This window comes from Colletes latitarsis, unplaced genomic scaffold (genome assembly GCF_051014445.1).
Source record: "Colletes latitarsis isolate SP2378_abdomen unplaced genomic scaffold, iyColLati1 scaffold0021, whole genome shotgun sequence".
In the NCBI taxonomy this organism is placed as follows: domain Eukaryota; kingdom Metazoa; phylum Arthropoda; class Insecta; order Hymenoptera; family Colletidae; genus Colletes; species Colletes latitarsis.
In genome coordinates, this window is record NW_027488371.1 from 11,346,882 (window position 1) to 11,369,776 (window position 22,895).

The window sequence follows — 22,895 nt, forward strand, 5'->3', positions numbered from 1 at the left end:
GTCAGGGTTAGGTCTGGTATTTGATATTATCTGGCTCATACTTTCTCATTTTTCGCATACTTGTTGGCCAGATCCTGGGCGTTTTCTGGGTTGGATCGCGTAGTAGTGTGATGCCACACTGAAACTTTGAATTAATCCTGGATTCGATCTATATATTAGAAGGGTAACACCGGTCAGGTTTGGGTTAGGTTTGGTATTTGCCATCATCTGGCTCATGCTTTCGCATTTTTCGCATACTTGTTAACCAGGTCCTGGGCGTTTTCTGGTGTGGAACACGTAGTAATGTGATACCACACTGAAACAGTGAGTTAATCCTGGATTCGATCTATATTTTAGAGGATAACACCGGTTAGGTCAGGGTTAGGTCTGGTATTTGCCCTCATCTGGCTCATACTTTCGCATTTTTCGCATACTTGTTGGCCAGATCCTGGGCGTTTTCTGGTTTGGATCACGTAGTAATGTAGAGCCACTCTGAAACAGTGAGTTAAAACTGGATTTAATCTATATTTTAGAGGATAACACTGGTTAGGTCAGGGTTAGGTCTGGAATTTGCCATCGTCTGCCTGATACTTTCGCATTTTTCGCATACTTTTTGGCCATATCCTGGGCGATTTCTGGGTTGGATCACGTAGTAGTGTGATGCCACACAGAAACAGTGAATTAATCCTGGATTCAATCTATATATTAGAGGGTAACACCGGTTTGGTTTGGGTTAGGTCAGGTATTTGATATTATCTGGCTCATACTTTCTCATTTTTCGCATACTTGTTGGCCAGATCCTGGGCTTTATCTGGTTTGGAACACGTAGTAGTGTGGTACCGCACTGAAACAGTGAAGTAATCCTGGATTCGATCTATATATTAGAGGGTAACACCGGTTAGGTTTGGGTTAGGTCTGGTATTTGCCATCATCTGGCTCATGCTTTGGCATTTTTCGCATACTTGTTGGCCAGATCCTGGGCGTTTTCTGGTTTGGAACACGTAGTAATGTGATACCACACTGAAACAGTGAGTTAATACTGGATTCGATACATATTTTACAGGATAACACCTGTTAGGTCAGGGTTAGGTCTGGTATTTGCCATCATCTGGCTCATACTTTCGCATTCTTCGCATACTTGTTGGGCAGATCCAGGGCGTTTTCTGGGTTGGAACAGGTAGTAGTGTGGTATTGCACTGAAACAGTGAAATAATCCTGGATTCGATCTATATATTAGAGGGTAGCACCGGTTAGGTTTGGGATAGGTCTTGTATTTGCCATCATCTGGCTCATACTTTCACCTTTTTCGCATAATTGTTGGCTAAACGCTGACTTTTTCTTGGTTGGATCACGTAGTAAAGTGATACCACACTTGAACAGTGAATTAATCCTGGGTCCGATCTATATTTTAAAGGATAACAACGGTTAGGTCGGGGTGAGGTCTGGGATTTGCCATCATCTGGCTCATGCTTTGGCATTTTTCGCATACTTGTTGGCCAGATCCTGGGCGTTTTCTGGTTTGGAACACGTAGTAATGAGATACCACACTGAAACAGTGAGTTAATCCTGGATTCGATCTATATTTTAGAGGATAACACCGGTTAGGTCAGGGTTAGGTCTGGTATTTGCCATCATCTGGCTCATACTTTCGCATTCTTCGCATACTTGTTGGGCAGATCCAGGGCGTTTTCTGGTTTGGATCACGTAGTAGTGTGGTACCGCACTGAAACAGTGAAGTAATCCTGGATTCGATCTATATATTAGAAGGGTAACACCGGTTAGGTTTGGGTTAGGTCTGGGATTTGCCATCATCTGGCTCATGCTTTGGCATTTTTCGCATACTTGTTGGCCAGATCCTGGGCGTTTTCTGGTTTGGAACACGTAGTAATGAGATACCACACTGAAACAGTGAGTTAATCCTGTATTTGATCTATATATTAGAGGGTAACACCGGTTAGGTTTGGGATAGGTCTGGTATTTGATATTACCTGGCCCATACTTTCGCATATTTCGTATAAATGTTGGCCAGATCCTGAGCTTTTTCTGGTATGGATCACGTAGTAAAGTGGTACCACAATGAAACAGCGGGTTAAACCGGGGTCCGATCAATTCTATAGAGGATAACACCGGTTAGGTCTGGGTCAGGTCTGGGATTCGCCATCATCTCGCTCATACTTTCACCTTTTTCGCATAATTGTTGGGCAAATGCTGGCTTTTTCTGGTTTGGATCACGTAGTAATGTGGTACCTTACCGAAACAATGAGATAATCCTGGATTCGATCTATATATTAGAGGGTAACACCGGTTAGGTTTGGGTTAGGTCTGGTATTTGCCATTATCTGGCTCATACTTTCGCATTTTTCGCATACTTGTTGGCCAGATCCTGGGCGTTTTCTGGGTTGGATCAGGTAGTAGTGTGGTACCGCACTGAAACAGTGAAGTAATCCTGTATTTGATCTATATATTAGAGGGTAACACCGGTTAGGTTTGGGATAGGTCTGGTATTTGATATTACCTGGCCCATACTTTCGCATTTTTCGCATACTTGTTGGCCAGATCCTGGGCGTTTTCTGGTTTGAATCACGTAGTAATGTAGAACCACTCTGAAACAGTGAGTTAAACCTGGATTCAATCTATATTTTAGAGGATAACACCAGTAAGGTCAGGGTTAGGTCTGGTATTTGCCATCATCTGGCTCATACTTTCGCATTTTTCGCATACTTGTTGGCCAGATCCTGGGCGGTTTCTGGGTTGAATCAGGTAGTAATGCGGTGCCGCACTGCAAGAGTGAGTTAAACCTGGATTCAATCTATGTTTTAGAGGGTAACACCGGCTAGGTTTGGGTTAGGTCTGGTATTTGATATTATCTGGCCCATACTTTCGCATTTTTCGCATACTTGATGGCCAGATCCAGGGCGATTTCTGGTTTGGATCACGTAGTAATGTGGTACCACACTCAAACAGTGAGTTAATCCTGGATTCAATCTATATATTAGAGGGTAACACCGGTTAGGTTTGGGATAGGTCTGGTATTTGCCATCATCTGGCTCATGCTTTCGCATTTTTCGCATACTTATGGCCAGATCCAGGGCGATTTATAGTTTGGATCACGTAGTAATGTGGTACCACACTCAAACAGTGAGTTAATCCTGGATTCAATCTATATATTAGAGGGTAACACCGGTTAGGTTTGGGATAGGTCTGGTATTTGCCATCATCTGGCTCATGCTTTCGCATTTTTCGCATACTTGTTGGCCAGATCCAGGGCGATTTAAAGTTTGGATCACGTAGTAATATGGTACCACATTGCCACATGAGTTAAACCTGGATTCAATCTATATATTAGAGGATAACACCGGTTAGGTCAGGGTTAGGTCAGGTATTTTCCATCATCTAGCTCATACTATCGCATTCTTCGCATTCTTTTTGGCCAGATCCTGGGCGATTTCTGGGTTGGATCACGTAGTAGTGTGATGCCACACAGAAACAGTGAATTAATCCTGGTTTCGATCTATATATTAGAGGATAACACCAGTTAGGTCAGGGTTGGGTCTGGTATTTGCCATCATCCGGCTCATACTTTCGCATTTTTCGCATACTTGTTGGCCAGATCCTGGGCGTTTTCTGGGTTGGATAATATAGTAGTGTGGTACCGCACTGCAACGGTCAGATAAACCTGGATTCGATCTATATTTTAGAGGATAACACCAGTTAGGTCAGGGTTAGGTCAGGTATTTTCCATCATCTGGCTCATACTATCGCAACTTTCGCATACTTTTTGGCCAGATCCTGGGCGATTTCTGGGTTGGATCACGTAGTAGTGTGATGCCACACAGAAACAGTGAATTAATCCTGGATTCGATCTATATATTAGAGGGTACCACCGGTTAGGTTTGGGTTAGGTCTGGTATTTGATATTGGCTGGCTCATACTTTCGCCTTTTTCACTTACTTGTTGGCCTGATCCTGGGCGTTTTCTGGGTTGGATCGCGTAGTAGTGTGATGCCACACTGAAACAGTGAATTAATCCTGGATTCGATCTATATATTAGAGGGTAACACCGGTTAGGCTTGGGTTAGGTCAGGTATTTGAAATTATCTGGCCCATACTTTCGCGTATTTCGTATAAATGTTGGCCAGATTCTGGGCTTTACTGGTATGGCTCACGTAGTAATGTGGAACCACAATGAAACAGCGGGTTAAACCGGGGCCCGATCTATTCTTTTGAGGATAACACCGGTAAGGTCTGGGTAAGGTCTGGGATTCGCCATCATCTCGCTCATACTTTCACTTTTTTCGCATAATTGTTGGCCAAATGCTGGCTTTTTATGGGTTGGCTCACGTAGTAATGTGGTACCACACTTGAACAATGTATTAAGCCTGGGTCAGATCTATATTTTAAAGGATAACACCGGTTAGGTCGGGGTGAGGTCTGGGATTTGCCATCATCTGGCTCATACTTTCGAATTTTTCGCATACTTGTTGGCCAGATCCTGGGCGTTTTCTGGGTTGGATCAGGTAGTAGTGTGGTACCGCACTGACACAGTGAAGTAATCCTGGATTCGATCTATATATTAGAGGGTAACACCGGTTAGGTTTGGGTTAGGTCTGGTATTTGCCATCATCTGGCTCATACTTTCGCATCTTTCGCATACTTCTTGGCCAGATCCTGGGCGTTTTCTGGTTTGGATCACGTAGTAATGTAGAGCCACTCTGAAACAGTGAGCTAAACCTGGATTCAGTCTATATTTTAGAGGATAACACTGATTAGGTCAGGGTTAGGTCTGGTATTTGATATTATCTGGCTCATACTTTCTCATTTTTCGCATACTTGTTGGCCAGATCCTGGGCGTTTTCTGGGTTGGATCAGGTAGTAGTGTGGTACCGCACTGACACAGTGAAGTAATCCTGGATTCGATCTATATATTAGAGGGTAACACAGGTTGGGTTTGGGTTAGGTCTGGTATTTGCCATCATCTGGCTCATACTTTCGCATTTTTCGCATACTTGTTGGGCAGATCCTGGGCGTTTGCTGGGTTGGATCAGATAGTAGTGTGGTACCGCACTGCAACAGTGAGTTGGACATGGATTCAGTCTATATTTTAGAGGATAACACCGGTTAGGTCAGGATTGGGTCTGGTATTTGCCATCATCTGGCTCATGCTTTGGCATTTTTCGCATACTTGTTGGCCAGATGCTGGGCGTTTTCTGGGTTGGATCAGGTAGTAGTGTGGTACCGCACTGACACAGTGAAGTAATCCTGGATTCGATCTATATATTAGAGGGTAACACCGGTTAGGTTTGGGTTAGGTCTGGTATTTGCCATCATCTGGCTCATACTTTCGCATTTTTCGCATACTTCTTGGCCAGATCCTGGGCGTTTTCTGGTTTGGATCACGTAGTAATGTAGAGCCACTCTGAAACAGTGAGCTAAACCTGGATTCAGTCTATATTTTAGAGGATAACACTGATTAGGTCAGGGTTAGGTCTGGTATTTGATATTATCTGGCTCATACTTTCTCATTTTTCGCATACTTGTTGGCCAGATCCTGGGCGTTTTCTGGGTTGGATCAGGTAGTAGTGTGGTACCGCACTGACACAGTGAAGTAATCCTGGATTCGATCTATATATTAGAGGGTAACACAGGTTGGGTTTGGGTTAGGTCTGGTATTTGCCATCATCTGGCTCATACTTTCGCATTTTTCGCATACTTGTTGGGCAGATCCTGGGCGTTTGCTGGGTTGGATCAGATAGTAGTGTGGTACCGCACTGCAACAGTGAGTTGGACATGGATTCAGTCTATATTTTAGAGGATAACACCGGTTAGGTCAGGATTGGGTCTGGTATTTGCCATCATCTGGCTCATGCTTTGGCATTTTTCGCATACTTGTTGGCCAGATGCTGGACTTTGTCTGGTTTGGAACACGTAGTAATGTGGTGCCACACTCATACAGTGAGTTAAACCTGGATTCAATCTATATTTTAGAAGATAACACCGGTCAGGTCAGGGTTAGGTCTGGTATTTGCCATCATCTGGCTCATGCTTTGGCATTTTTCGCATACTTGTTGGCCAGATCCTGGACTTTGTCTGGTTTGGAACACGTAGTAATGTGGTGCCACACTCATACAGTGAGTTAAACCTGGATTCAATCTATATTTTAGAAGATAACACCGGTTAGGTCAGGGTTAGGTCTGGTATTTGCCATCATCTGGCTCATGCTTTCGCATTTTTCGCATACTTGTTAACCAGGTCCTGGGCGTCTTCTGGTGTGGAACACGTAGTAATGTGATACCACACTGAAACAGTGAGTTAATCCTGGATTCGATCTATGTTTTAGAGGATAACACCGGTTAGGTCAGGGTTAGGTCTGGTATTTGCCATCATCTGGCTCATACTTTCGCATTTTTCGCATACTTGTTGGCCAGATCCTGGGCGTTTTCTGGTTTGGATCACGTAGTAATGTAGAGCCACTCTGAAACAGTGAGTTAAAACTGGATTCAATCTATATTTTAGAGGATAACACTGGTTAGGTCAGGGTTAGGTCTGGAATTTGCCATCGTCTGCCTGATACTTTCGTATTTTTTGCATACTTTTTGGCCATATCCTGGGCGATTTCTGGGTTGGATAACGTAGTAGTGTGATGCCACACAGAAACAGTGAATTAATCCTGGATTCAATCTATATATTAGAGGGTAACACCGGTTTGGTTTGGGTTAGGTCAGGTATTTGATATTATCTGGCTCATACTTTCTCATTTTTCGCATAATTGTTGGCTAAACGCTGGCTTTTTCTTGGTTGGATCACGTAGTAATGTGATACCACACTTGAACAGTGAATTAATCCTGGATTCGATCTATATTTTAAAGGATAACACCGGTTAGGTCGGGGTGAGGTCTGGGATTTGCCATCATCTGGCTCATACTTTCGAAACTTGCGCATACTTGTTGGCCAGATCCAGGGCGTTTTCTGGGTTGGATCAGGTAGTAGTGTGGTACCGCACTGACACAGTGAAGTAATCCTGGATTCGATCTATATTTTAGAGGATAACACCGGTTAGGTCGGGGTGAGGTCTGGGATTTGCCATCATCTGGCTCATACTATCGCAACTTTCGCATACTTTTTGGCCAGATCCTGGGCGATTTCTGGGTTGGATCACGTAGTAGTGTGATGCCACACAGAAACAGTGAATTAATCCTGGATTCGATCTATATTTTAGAGGATAACACCGGTTAGGTCAGGGTTAGGTCTGGTATTTGCCATCATCTGGCACATGCTTTGGCATTTTTCGCATACTTGTTGGCCAGATCCTGGGCGTTTTCTGGTTTGGAACACGTAGTAATGTGATACCACACAGAAACAGTGAGTTAATCCTGGATTCGATCTATATTTTAGAGGATAACACCGGTTAGGTCAGGGTTAGGTCTGGTATTTGCCATCATCTGGCTCATACTTTCGCATTCTTCGCATACTTGTTGGGCAGATCCAGGGCGTTTTCTGGGTTGGAACAGGTAGTAGTGTGGTACCGCACTGAAACAGTGAAATAATCCTGGACTCGATCTATATATTAGAGGGTAGCACCGGTTTGGTTTGGGATAGGTCTTGTGTTTGCCATCATCTGGCTCATACTTTCACCTTTTTCGCATAATTTTTGGCTAAACGCTGGCTTTTTCTTGGTTGGATCACGTAGTAACGTGATACCACACTTGAACAGTGAATTAATCCTGGGTCCGATCTATATTTTAAAGGATAACAACGGTTAGGTCGGGGTGAGGTCTGGGATTTGCCATCATCTGGCTCATGCTTTGGCATTTTTCGCATACTTGTTGGCCAGATCCTGGGCGTTTTCTGGTTTGGAACACGTAGTAATGTGATACCACACTGAAACAGTGAGTTAATCCTGGATTCGATCTATATTTTAGAGGATAACACCGGTTAGGTCAGGGTTAGGTCAGGTATTTTCCATCATCTGGCTCATACTATCGCAACTTTCGCATACTTTTTGGCCAGATCCTGGGCGATTTCTGGGTTGGATCACGTAGTAGTGTGATGCCACACAGAAACAGTGAATTAATCCTGGATTCGATCTATATATTAGAGGGTACCACCGGTTAGGTTTGGGTTAGGTCTGGTATTTGATATTGGCTGGCTCATACTTTCGCCTTTTTCACTTACTTGTTGGCCTGATCCTGGGCGTTTTCTGGGTTGGATCGCGTAGTAGTGTGATGCCACACTGAAACAGTGAATTAATCCTGGATTCGATCTATATATTAGAGGGTAACACCGGTTAGGCTTGGGTTAGGTCAGGTATTTGAAATTATCTGGCCCATACTTTCGCGTATTTCGTATAAATGTTGGCCAGATTCTGGGCTTTACTGGTATGGCTCACGTAGTAATGTGGAACCACAATGAAACAGCGGGTTAAACCGGGGCCCGATCTATTCTTTTGAGGATAACACCGGTAAGGTCTGGGTAAGGTCTGGGATTCGCCATCATCTCGCTCATACTTTCACTTTTTTCGCATAATTGTTGGCCAAATGCTGGCTTTTTATGGGTTGGCTCACGTAGTAATGTGGTACCACACTTGAACAATGTATTAAGCCTGGGTCAGATCTATATTTTAAAGGATAACACCGGTTAGGTCGGGGTGAGGTCTGGGATTTGCCATCATCTGGCTCATACTTTCGAATTTTTCGCATACTTGTTGGCCAGATCCTGGGCGTTTTCTGGGTTGGATCAGGTAGTAGTGTGGTACCGCACTGACACAGTGAAGTAATCCTGGATTCGATCTATATATTAGAGGGTAACACCGGTTAGGTTTGGGTTAGGTCTGGTATTTGCCATCATCTGGCTCATACTTTCGCATCTTTCGCATACTTCTTGGCCAGATCCTGGGCGTTTTCTGGTTTGGATCACGTAGTAATGTAGAGCCACTCTGAAACAGTGAGCTAAACCTGGATTCAGTCTATATTTTAGAGGATAACACTGATTAGGTCAGGGTTAGGTCTGGTATTTGATATTATCTGGCTCATACTTTCTCATTTTTCGCATACTTGTTGGCCAGATCCTGGGCGTTTTCTGGGTTGGATCAGGTAGTAGTGTGGTACCGCACTGACACAGTGAAGTAATCCTGGATTCGATCTATATATTAGAGGGTAACACAGGTTGGGTTTGGGTTAGGTCTGGTATTTGCCATCATCTGGCTCATACTTTCGCATTTTTCGCATACTTGTTGGGCAGATCCTGGGCGTTTGCTGGGTTGGATCAGATAGTAGTGTGGTACCGCACTGCAACAGTGAGTTGGACATGGATTCAGTCTATATTTTAGAGGATAACACCGGTTAGGTCAGGATTGGGTCTGGTATTTGCCATCATCTGGCTCATGCTTTGGCATTTTTCGCATACTTGTTGGCCAGATGCTGGGCGTTTTCTGGGTTGGATCAGGTAGTAGTGTGGTACCGCACTGACACAGTGAAGTAATCCTGGATTCGATCTATATATTAGAGGGTAACACCGGTTAGGTTTGGGTTAGGTCTGGTATTTGCCATCATCTGGCTCATACTTTCGCATTTTTCGCATACTTCTTGGCCAGATCCTGGGCGTTTTCTGGTTTGGATCACGTAGTAATGTAGAGCCACTCTGAAACAGTGAGCTAAACCTGGATTCAGTCTATATTTTAGAGGATAACACTGATTAGGTCAGGGTTAGGTCTGGTATTTGATATTATCTGGCTCATACTTTCTCATTTTTCGCATACTTGTTGGCCAGATCCTGGGCGTTTTCTGGGTTGGATCAGGTAGTAGTGTGGTACCGCACTGACACAGTGAAGTAATCCTGGATTCGATCTATATATTAGAGGGTAACACAGGTTGGGTTTGGGTTAGGTCTGGTATTTGCCATCATCTGGCTCATACTTTCGCATTTTTCGCATACTTGTTGGGCAGATCCTGGGCGTTTGCTGGGTTGGATCAGATAGTAGTGTGGTACCGCACTGCAACAGTGAGTTGGACATGGATTCAGTCTATATTTTAGAGGATAACACCGGTTAGGTCAGGATTGGGTCTGGTATTTGCCATCATCTGGCTCATGCTTTGGCATTTTTCGCATACTTGTTGGCCAGATGCTGGACTTTGTCTGGTTTGGAACACGTAGTAATGTGGTGCCACACTCATACAGTGAGTTAAACCTGGATTCAATCTATATTTTAGAAGATAACACCGGTCAGGTCAGGGTTAGGTCTGGTATTTGCCATCATCTGGCTCATGCTTTGGCATTTTTCGCATACTTGTTGGCCAGATCCTGGACTTTGTCTGGTTTGGAACACGTAGTAATGTGGTGCCACACTCATACAGTGAGTTAAACCTGGATTCAATCTATATTTTAGAAGATAACACCGGTTAGGTCAGGGTTAGGTCTGGTATTTGCCATCATCTGGCTCATGCTTTCGCATTTTTCGCATACTTGTTAACCAGGTCCTGGGCGTCTTCTGGTGTGGAACACGTAGTAATGTGATACCACACTGAAACAGTGAGTTAATCCTGGATTCGATCTATGTTTTAGAGGATAACACCGGTTAGGTCAGGGTTAGGTCTGGTATTTGCCATCATCTGGCTCATACTTTCGCATTTTTCGCATACTTGTTGGCCAGATCCTGGGCGTTTTCTGGTTTGGATCACGTAGTAATGTAGAGCCACTCTGAAACAGTGAGTTAAAACTGGATTCAATCTATATTTTAGAGGATAACACTGGTTAGGTCAGGGTTAGGTCTGGAATTTGCCATCGTCTGCCTGATACTTTCGTATTTTTTGCATACTTTTTGGCCATATCCTGGGCGATTTCTGGGTTGGATAACGTAGTAGTGTGATGCCACACAGAAACAGTGAATTAATCCTGGATTCAATCTATATATTAGAGGGTAACACCGGTTTGGTTTGGGTTAGGTCAGGTATTTGATATTATCTGGCTCATACTTTCTCATTTTTCGCATAATTGTTGGCTAAACGCTGGCTTTTTCTTGGTTGGATCACGTAGTAATGTGATACCACACTTGAACAGTGAATTAATCCTGGATTCGATCTATATTTTAAAGGATAACACCGGTTAGGTCGGGGTGAGGTCTGGGATTTGCCATCATCTGGCTCATACTTTCGAAACTTGCGCATACTTGTTGGCCAGATCCAGGGCGTTTTCTGGGTTGGATCAGGTAGTAGTGTGGTACCGCACTGACACAGTGAAGTAATCCTGGATTCGATCTATATTTTAGAGGATAACACCGGTTAGGTCGGGGTGAGGTCTGGGATTTGCCATCATCTGGCTCATACTATCGCAACTTTCGCATACTTTTTGGCCAGATCCTGGGCGATTTCTGGGTTGGATCACGTAGTAGTGTGATGCCACACAGAAACAGTGAATTAATCCTGGATTCGATCTATATTTTAGAGGATAACACCGGTTAGGTCAGGGTTAGGTCTGGTATTTGCCATCATCTGGCACATGCTTTGGCATTTTTCGCATACTTGTTGGCCAGATCCTGGGCGTTTTCTGGTTTGGAACACGTAGTAATGTGATACCACACAGAAACAGTGAGTTAATCCTGGATTCGATCTATATTTTAGAGGATAACACCGGTTAGGTCAGGGTTAGGTCTGGTATTTGCCATCATCTGGCTCATACTTTCGCATTCTTCGCATACTTGTTGGGCAGATCCAGGGCGTTTTCTGGGTTGGAACAGGTAGTAGTGTGGTACCGCACTGAAACAGTGAAATAATCCTGGACTCGATCTATATATTAGAGGGTAGCACCGGTTTGGTTTGGGATAGGTCTTGTGTTTGCCATCATCTGGCTCATACTTTCACCTTTTTCGCATAATTTTTGGCTAAACGCTGGCTTTTTCTTGGTTGGATCACGTAGTAACGTGATACCACACTTGAACAGTGAATTAATCCTGGGTCCGATCTATATTTTAAAGGATAACAACGGTTAGGTCGGGGTGAGGTCTGGGATTTGCCATCATCTGGCTCATGCTTTGGCATTTTTCGCATACTTGTTGGCCAGATCCTGGGCGTTTTCTGGTTTGGAACACGTAGTAATGTGATACCACACTGAAACAGTGAGTTAATCCTGGATTCGATCTATATTTTAGAGGATAACACCGGTTAGGTCAGGGTTAGGTCAGGTATTTTCCATCATCTGGCTCATACTATCGCAACTTTCGCATACTTTTTGGCCAGATCCTGGGCGATTTCTGGGTTGGATCACGTAGTAGTGTGATGCCACACAGAAACAGTGAATTAATCCTGGATTCGATCTATATATTAGAGGGTACCACCGGTTAGGTTTGGGTTAGGTCTGGTATTTGATATTGGCTGGCTCATACTTTCGCCTTTTTCACTTACTTGTTGGCCTGATCCTGGGCGTTTTCTGGGTTGGATCGCGTAGTAGTGTGATGCCACACTGAAACAGTGAATTAATCCTGGATTCGATCTATATATTAGAGGGTAACACCGGTTAGGCTTGGGTTAGGTCAGGTATTTGAAATTATCTGGCCCATACTTTCGCGTATTTCGTATAAATGTTGGCCAGATTCTGGGCTTTACTGGTATGGCTCACGTAGTAATGTGGAACCACAATGAAACAGCGGGTTAAACCGGGGCCCGATCTATTCTTTTGAGGATAACACCGGTAAGGTCTGGGTAAGGTCTGGGATTCGCCATCATCTCGCTCATACTTTCACTTTTTTCGCATAATTGTTGGCCAAATGCTGGCTTTTTATGGGTTGGCTCACGTAGTAATGTGGTACCACACTTGAACAATGTATTAAGCCTGGGTCAGATCTATATTTTAAAGGATAACACCGGTTAGGTCGGGGTGAGGTCTGGGATTTGCCATCATCTGGCTCATACTTTCGAATTTTTCGCATACTTGTTGGCCAGATCCTGGGCGTTTTCTGGGTTGGATCAGGTAGTAGTGTGGTACCGCACTGACACAGTGAAGTAATCCTGGATTCGATCTATATATTAGAGGGTAACACCGGTTAGGTTTGGGTTAGGTCTGGTATTTGCCATCATCTGGCTCATACTTTCGCATCTTTCGCATACTTCTTGGCCAGATCCTGGGCGTTTTCTGGTTTGGATCACGTAGTAATGTAGAGCCACTCTGAAACAGTGAGCTAAACCTGGATTCAGTCTATATTTTAGAGGATAACACTGATTAGGTCAGGGTTAGGTCTGGTATTTGATATTATCTGGCTCATACTTTCTCATTTTTCGCATACTTGTTGGCCAGATCCTGGGCGTTTTCTGGGTTGGATCAGGTAGTAGTGTGGTACCGCACTGACACAGTGAAGTAATCCTGGATTCGATCTATATATTAGAGGGTAACACAGGTTGGGTTTGGGTTAGGTCTGGTATTTGCCATCATCTGGCTCATACTTTCGCATTTTTCGCATACTTGTTGGGCAGATCCTGGGCGTTTGCTGGGTTGGATCAGATAGTAGTGTGGTACCGCACTGCAACAGTGAGTTGGACATGGATTCAGTCTATATTTTAGAGGATAACACCGGTTAGGTCAGGATTGGGTCTGGTATTTGCCATCATCTGGCTCATGCTTTGGCATTTTTCGCATACTTGTTGGCCAGATGCTGGGCGTTTTCTGGGTTGGATCAGGTAGTAGTGTGGTACCGCACTGACACAGTGAAGTAATCCTGGATTCGATCTATATATTAGAGGGTAACACCGGTTAGGTTTGGGTTAGGTCTGGTATTTGCCATCATCTGGCTCATACTTTCGCATTTTTCGCATACTTCTTGGCCAGATCCTGGGCGTTTTCTGGTTTGGATCACGTAGTAATGTAGAGCCACTCTGAAACAGTGAGCTAAACCTGGATTCAGTCTATATTTTAGAGGATAACACTGATTAGGTCAGGGTTAGGTCTGGTATTTGATATTATCTGGCTCATACTTTCTCATTTTTCGCATACTTGTTGGCCAGATCCTGGGCGTTTTCTGGGTTGGATCAGGTAGTAGTGTGGTACCGCACTGACACAGTGAAGTAATCCTGGATTCGATCTATATATTAGAGGGTAACACAGGTTGGGTTTGGGTTAGGTCTGGTATTTGCCATCATCTGGCTCATACTTTCGCATTTTTCGCATACTTGTTGGGCAGATCCTGGGCGTTTGCTGGGTTGGATCAGATAGTAGTGTGGTACCGCACTGCAACAGTGAGTTGGACATGGATTCAGTCTATATTTTAGAGGATAACACCGGTTAGGTCAGGATTGGGTCTGGTATTTGCCATCATCTGGCTCATGCTTTGGCATTTTTCGCATACTTGTTGGCCAGATGCTGGACTTTGTCTGGTTTGGAACACGTAGTAATGTGGTGCCACACTCATACAGTGAGTTAAACCTGGATTCAATCTATATTTTAGAAGATAACACCGGTCAGGTCAGGGTTAGGTCTGGTATTTGCCATCATCTGGCTCATGCTTTGGCATTTTTCGCATACTTGTTGGCCAGATCCTGGACTTTGTCTGGTTTGGAACACGTAGTAATGTGGTGCCACACTCATACAGTGAGTTAAACCTGGATTCAATCTATATTTTAGAAGATAACACCGGTTAGGTCAGGGTTAGGTCTGGTATTTGCCATCATCTGGCTCATGCTTTCGCATTTTTCGCATACTTGTTAACCAGGTCCTGGGCGTCTTCTGGTGTGGAACACGTAGTAATGTGATACCACACTGAAACAGTGAGTTAATCCTGGATTCGATCTATGTTTTAGAGGATAACACCGGTTAGGTCAGGGTTAGGTCTGGTATTTGCCATCATCTGGCTCATACTTTCGCATTTTTCGCATACTTGTTGGCCAGATCCTGGGCGTTTTCTGGTTTGGATCACGTAGTAATGTAGAGCCACTCTGAAACAGTGAGTTAAAACTGGATTCAATCTATATTTTAGAGGATAACACTGGTTAGGTCAGGGTTAGGTCTGGAATTTGCCATCGTCTGCCTGATACTTTCGTATTTTTTGCATACTTTTTGGCCATATCCTGGGCGATTTCTGGGTTGGATAACGTAGTAGTGTGATGCCACACAGAAACAGTGAATTAATCCTGGATTCAATCTATATATTAGAGGGTAACACCGGTTTGGTTTGGGTTAGGTCAGGTATTTGATATTATCTGGCTCATACTTTCTCATTTTTCGCATAATTGTTGGCTAAACGCTGGCTTTTTCTTGGTTGGATCACGTAGTAATGTGATACCACACTTGAACAGTGAATTAATCCTGGATTCGATCTATATTTTAAAGGATAACACCGGTTAGGTCGGGGTGAGGTCTGGGATTTGCCATCATCTGGCTCATACTTTCGAAACTTGCGCATACTTGTTGGCCAGATCCAGGGCGTTTTCTGGGTTGGATCAGGTAGTAGTGTGGTACCGCACTGACACAGTGAAGTAATCCTGGATTCGATCTATATTTTAGAGGATAACACCGGTTAGGTCGGGGTGAGGTCTGGGATTTGCCATCATCTGGCTCATACTATCGCAACTTTCGCATACTTTTTGGCCAGATCCTGGGCGATTTCTGGGTTGGATCACGTAGTAGTGTGATGCCACACAGAAACAGTGAATTAATCCTGGATTCGATCTATATTTTAGAGGATAACACCGGTTAGGTCAGGGTTAGGTCTGGTATTTGCCATCATCTGGCACATGCTTTGGCATTTTTCGCATACTTGTTGGCCAGATCCTGGGCGTTTTCTGGTTTGGAACACGTAGTAATGTGATACCACACAGAAACAGTGAGTTAATCCTGGATTCGATCTATATTTTAGAGGATAACACCGGTTAGGTCAGGGTTAGGTCTGGTATTTGCCATCATCTGGCTCATACTTTCGCATTCTTCGCATACTTGTTGGGCAGATCCAGGGCGTTTTCTGGGTTGGAACAGGTAGTAGTGTGGTACCGCACTGAAACAGTGAAATAATCCTGGACTCGATCTATATATTAGAGGGTAGCACCGGTTTGGTTTGGGATAGGTCTTGTGTTTGCCATCATCTGGCTCATACTTTCACCTTTTTCGCATAATTTTTGGCTAAACGCTGGCTTTTTCTTGGTTGGATCACGTAGTAACGTGATACCACACTTGAACAGTGAATTAATCCTGGGTCCGATCTATATTTTAAAGGATAACAACGGTTAGGTCGGGGTGAGGTCTGGGATTTGCCATCATCTGGCTCATGCTTTGGCATTTTTCGCATACTTGTTGGCCAGATCCTGGGCGTTTTCTGGTTTGGAACACGTAGTAATGTGATACCACACTGAAACAGTGAGTTAATCCTGGATTCGATCTATATTTTAGAGGATAACACCGGTTAGGTCAGGGTTAGGTCTGGTATTTGCCATCATCTGGCTCACACTTTCGCATTCTTGGCATACTTGTTGGGCAGATCCAGGGCGTTTTCTGGTTTGGATCACGTAGTAATGTGGTACCACACTCAAACAGTGAGTTAATCCTGGATTCAATCTATATATTAGAGGGTAACACCGGTTAGGTTTGGGATAGGTCTGGTATTTGCCATCATCTGGCTCATGCTTTCGCATTTTTCGCATACTTGTTGGCCAGATCCAGGGCGATTTATAGTTTGGATCACGTAGTAATATGGTACCACATTGCCACATGAGTTTAACCTGGATTCAATCTATATATTAGAGGATAACACCGGTTAGGTCAGGGTTAGGTCAGGTATTTTCCATCATCTGGCTCATACTATCGCATTCTTCGCATACTTTTTGGCCAGATCCTGGGCGATTTCTGGGTTGGATCACGTAGTAGTGTGATGCCACACAGAAACAGTGAATTAATCCTGGTTTCGATCTATATATTAGAGGATAACACCAGTTAGGTCAGGGTTGGGTCTGGTATTTGCCATCATCCGGCTCATACTTTCGCATTTTTCGCATACTTGTTGGCCAGATCCTGGGCGTTTTCTGGGTTGGATAATGTAGTAGTGTGATGCCACACAGAAACAGTGAATTAATCCTGGATTCGATCTATATTTTAGAGGATAACACCGGTTAGGTCAGGGTTAGGTCTGGTATTTGCCATCATCTGGCACATGCTTTGGCATTTTTCGCATACTTGTTGGCCAGATCCTGGGCGTTTTCTGGTTTGGAACACGTAGTAATGTGATACCACACAGAAACAGTGAGTTAATCCTGGATTCGATCTATATTTTAGAGGATAACACCGGGTAGGTCAGGGTTAGGTCTGGTATTTGCCATCATCTGGCTCATACTTTCGCATTCTTCGCATACTTGTTGGGCAGATCCAGGGCGTTTTCTGGGTTGGAACAGGTAGTAGTGTGGTACCGCACTGAAACAGTGAAATAATCCTGGACTCGATCTATATATTAGAGGGTAGCACCGGTTAGGTTTGGGATAGGTCTTGTATTTGCCATCATCTGGCTCATACTTTCACCTTTTTCGCATAATTGTTGGCTAAACGCTGGCTTTTTCTTGGTTGGATCACGTAGTAATGTGATACCACACTTGAACAGTGAATTAATCATGGGTCCGATCTATATTTTAAAGGATAACAACGGTTAGGTCGGGGTGAGGTCTGGGATTTGCCGTCATCTGGCTCATGCTTTGGCATTTTTCGCATACTTGTTGGCCAGATCCTGGGCGTTTTCTGGTTTGGAACACGTAGTAATGTGATACCACACTGAAACAGTGAGTTAATCCTGGATTCGATCTATATTTTAGAGGATAACACCGGTTAGGTCAGGGTTAGGTCTGGTATTTGCCATCATCTGGCTCATACTTTCGCATTCTTGGCATACTTGTTGGGCAGATCCAGGGCGTTTTCTGGTTTGGATCACGTAGTAATGTGGTACCACACTCAAACAGTGAATTAATCCTGGATTCGATCTATATTTTAAAGGATAACACCGGTTAGGTCGGGGTGAGGTCTGGGATTTGCCATCATCTGGCTCATACTTTCGAATTTTTCGCATACTTGTTGGCCAGATCCAGGGCGTTTTCTGGGTTGGATCAGGTAGTAGTGTGGTACCGCACTGACACAGTGAAGTAATCCTGGATTCGATCTATATATTAGAGGGTAACACCGGTTGGGTTTGGGTTAGGTCTGGTATTTGCCATCATCTGGCTCATACTTTCGCATTTTTCGCATACTTGTTGGGCAGATCCAGGGCGTTTTCTGGGTTGGATCAGATAGTAGTGTGGTACCGCACTGCAACAGTGAGTTGGACATGGATTCAGTCTATATTTTAGAGGATAACACCGGTTAGGTCAGGGTTGGGTCTGGTATTTGCCATCATCTGGCTCATGCTTTGGCATTTTTCGCATACTTGTTGGCCAGATCCTGGGCGTTTTCTGGTTTGGAACACGTAGTAATGTGATACCACACTGAAACAGTGAGTTAATCCTGGATTCGATCTATATTTTAGAGGATAACACCGGTTAGGTCAGGGTTAGGTCTGGTATTTGCCATCATCTGGCTCATACTTTCGCATTCTTGGCATACTTGTTGGGCATATCCAGGGCGTTTTCTGGTTTGGATCACGTAGTCGTGTGGTACCGCACTGAAACAGTGAAGTAATCCTGGATTCGATCTATATATTAGAAGGGTAACACCGGTTAGGTTTGGGTTAGGTCTGGTATTTTCCATCATCTGGCACATACTTTTGCATTTTTCGCATACTTTTGGGCCAGATCCTGGGCGTTTTCCGGGTTGGATCACGTAGTAGTGTGATGCCACACTGAAGCAGAGAATTAATCCTGTATTTGATCTATATATTAGAGGGTAACACCGGTTAGGTTTGGGATAGGTCTGGTATTTGATATTACCTGGCCCATACTTTCGCATATTTCTTACAAATGTTGGCCAGATCCTGAGCTTTTTCTGGTATGGATCACGTAGTAAAGTGGTACCACAATGAAACAGCGGGTTAAACCGGGGTCCGATCAATTCTATAGAGGATAACACCGGTTAGGTCTGGGTCAGGTCTGGGATTCGCCATCATCTCGCTCATACTTTCACCTTTTTCGCATAATTGTTGGGCAAATGCTGGCTTTTTCTGGTTTGGATCACGTAGTAATGTGGTACCTCACCGAAACAATGAGTTAATCCTGGATTCGATCTATATATTAGAGGGTAACACCGGTTAGGTTTGGGTTAGGTCTGGTATTTGCCATCATCTGGCTCATACTTTCGCATTTTTCGCATACTTGTTGGCCAGATCCTGGGCGTTTTCTGGTTTGGATCACGTAGTAATGTGGCACCACACTGCAACCGTGAGTTAAACCTGGATTCAATCAATATTTTAGAGGATAACACCGGTTAGGTGAGGGTTAGGTTTGGTATATGGCATCATCCGGCTCATACTTTCGCATTTTTCGCATACTTGTTGGCCAGATCCTGGGCGTTTTCTGGGTTGGATCAGGTAGTAGTGTGGTACCGCACTGAAACAGTGATGTAATCCCGGATTGGATCTATATATTAGAGGGTAACACCAGTTAGGTTTGGGTTAGGTCTGGTATTTGCCATCCCGTGGCTCATACTTTCGCATTTTTCGCATACTTGTTGGCCAGATCCAGGGCGTTGTCTGGTTTGGATCACGTAGTGATGTGGTACCACACTGCCACATGAGTTGAACCTGGATTCAATCTATATTTTAGTGGATAACACCGGTTAGATCAGGGTTAGGTCTGGTATTTGCCATCATCCGGCTTATACTTTCGTATTTTTCGCATACTTGTTGGCCAGATCCAGGGCGTTTTCAGGTTTGGATCACGTAGTGATGTGGTACCACACTGCCACATGAGTTGAACCTGGATTCAATCTATATTTTAGAGGATAACACCGGTTAGGTCAGGGTTAGGTCTGGTATTTGCCATCATCCGGCTCATACTTTCGCATATTTCGCATTCCTGTTGCCAGATCCTGGGCGTTCTCTGGGTTGGATCAGGTAGTAGCGTGGTACCGCACTGAAACAGTGAAGTAATCCTGGATTCGATCTATATATTAGAGGGTAACACCGGTTAGGTTTGGGTTAGGTCTGGTATTTGCCATCATCCGGCTCATACTTTCGCATATTTCGCATACTTGTTGGCCAGACCCAGGGCGTTTTCCGGTTTGGATCACGTAGTAATGTGGTACCACACTGCCACATGAGTTAAACCTGGATTCAAACTATATTTTATTGGATAACACAGGTTAGGTCAGGGTTAGGTCTGGTATTTGCCATCATCCGGCTCAAACTTTCGCATTTTTCGCATACTTGTTGGCCAGATCCTGTGCGTTCTCTGGGTTGGATCAGGTAGTAGCGTCGTACCGCACTGAAACAGTGAAGTAATCCTGGATTCGATCTATATATTAGAGGGTAACGCCGGTTAGGTTTGGGTTAGGTCTGATATTTGCCATCAACCGGCTCATACTTTCGCATTTTTCTCATACTTTTTGGCCGGATCCTGGGCGTTTTCTGGTTCGGATCACGTAGTAGTGTGATGCCACACTGAAACAGTGAGTTAATCCTGGATTCGATCTATATATTAGAGGGTAACACCGGTTAGGTCTGGGTGAGGTCTGGTATTTGCCATCATCCGGCTCATACTTTCGCATATTTCGCATACGTGTTGGCCAGATCCTGGGCGTTTTCTGGTTTGGATCACTTAGTAATGTGGCACCACACTGCAATCGTGAGTTAAACCTGGATTCAATCTATATTCTAGAGGATAACACCGGTTAGGTCAGGGTTAGGTCTGGTATTTGCCATCATCCGGCTCATACTTTCGCATTTTTCGCATACTTGTTGGCCAGATCCTGTGCGTTTTCTGGGTCGGATCAGGTAGTAGTGTGGTACCGCACTATAACAGTGAAGTAATCCTGGATTCGATCTATACATTAGAGGGTAACACCGGTTAGGTCTGGGTCAGGTCTGGGATTCGCCATCATCTCGCTCATACTTTCACCTTTTTCGCATAATTGTTGGGCAAATGCTGGCTTTTTCTAGTTTAGATCACGTAGTAATGTGGTACCTCACCGAAACAGTGAGTTAATCCTGGATTCGATCTATATATTAGAGGGTAACACCGGTTAGGTTTGGGTTAGGTCTGGTATTTACCATCATCTGGCTCATACTTTCGCATTTTTCGCATACTTGTTGGCCAGATCCTGGGCGTTTTCTGGGTTGGATCAGGTAGTAGTGTGGTACCGCACTGAAACAGTGAAGTAATCCTGGATTCGATCTATATATTAGAGGGTAACACCGGTTAGGTTTGGGTTAGGTCTGGTATTTGCCATCATCTGGCTCATACTTTCGCATTTTTCGCATACTTGTTGGCCAGACCCAGGGCGTTTTCCGGTTTGGATCACGTAGTAATGTGGTACCACACTGCCACATGAGTTAAACCTGGATTCAATCTATATTTTATTGGATAACACAGGTTAGGTCAGGGATAGGTCTGGTATTTGCCGTCATTCGGCTCATACTTTCGAATTTTTCGCATACTTGTTGGCCAGATCCTGGGCGTTTTCTGGGTTGGATCAGGTAGTAGTGTGGTACCGCACTGAAACAGTGAAGTAATCCTGGAATCGATCTATATATTAGAGGGTAACACCGGTTAGGTTTGGATTAGGTCTGGTATTTGCCATCATCTGGCTCATACTTTCGCCTTTTTCGCATACTTGTAGGCCAGACCCAGGGCGTTTTCAGGTTTGGATCACGTAGTAATGTGGTACCACACTGAAACAGTGGGTTAAACCAGGATTAAATCTATATTTTAGAGGATAACACCGGTTAGGTCAGTGTTAGGTCTGGTATTTTCCATCATCTGGCACATACTTTCGCATTTTTCGCATACTTTTGGGTCAGATCCTGGGCGTTTTCCGGGTTGGATCACGTAGTAGTGTGATGCCACACTGAAGCAGAGAATTAATCCTGTATTTGATCTATATATTAGAGGGTAACACCGGTTAGGTTTGGGTTACGTCTGGTATTTGATATTACCTGGCCCATACTTTCGCATATTTCGTATAAATGTTGGCCAGATCCTGAGCTTTTTCTGGTATGGATCACGTAGTAATGTGGTACCACGATGAAACAGCGGGTTAAACCGGGGTCCGATCAATTCTATAGAGGATAACACCGGTTAGGTCTGGGTCAGGTCTGGGATTCGCCATCATCTCGCTCATACTTTCGCATTTTTCGCTTACTTATTGGCCAGACCCAGGGCGTTTTCCGGTTTGGATCACGTAGTAATGTGGTACCACACTGCCACATGAGTTAAACCTGGATTCAATCTATATTTTAGTGGATAACACCGGGTAGGTCAGGGTTAGGTCTGGTATTTGCCATTATCCGGCTCATACTTTCGCATTTTTCGCATACTTGTTGGCCAGACCCAGGGCGTTTTCAGGTTTGGATCACGTAGTAATGTGGTGGCACACTGAAACAGTGAGATAATCCTGGATTCGATCTATATATTAGAGGGTAACACCGGTTAGGTCAGGGTTAGGTCTGGTATATGCCATCATCCAGCACATACTTTCGCATATTTCGCATACTTGTTGGCCAGATCCTGGGCGTTTTCTGGTTTGGATCACGTAGTAATGTGGCACCACACTGCAACCGTGAGTTAAACCTGGATTCAATCAATATTTTAGAGGATAACACCTGTTAGGTGAGGGTTAAGTTTGGTATATGCCATCATCCGGCTCATACTTTCGCATTTTTCGCATACTTGTTGGCCAGATCCTGGGCGTTTTCTGGGATGGATCACGTAGTAGTGTGGTACCGCACTGAAACAGTGATGTAATCCCGGATTCGATCTATATATTAGAGGGTAACACCGGTTAGGTCAGGGTTAGGTCTGGTATTTGCCATCATCTGGCTCA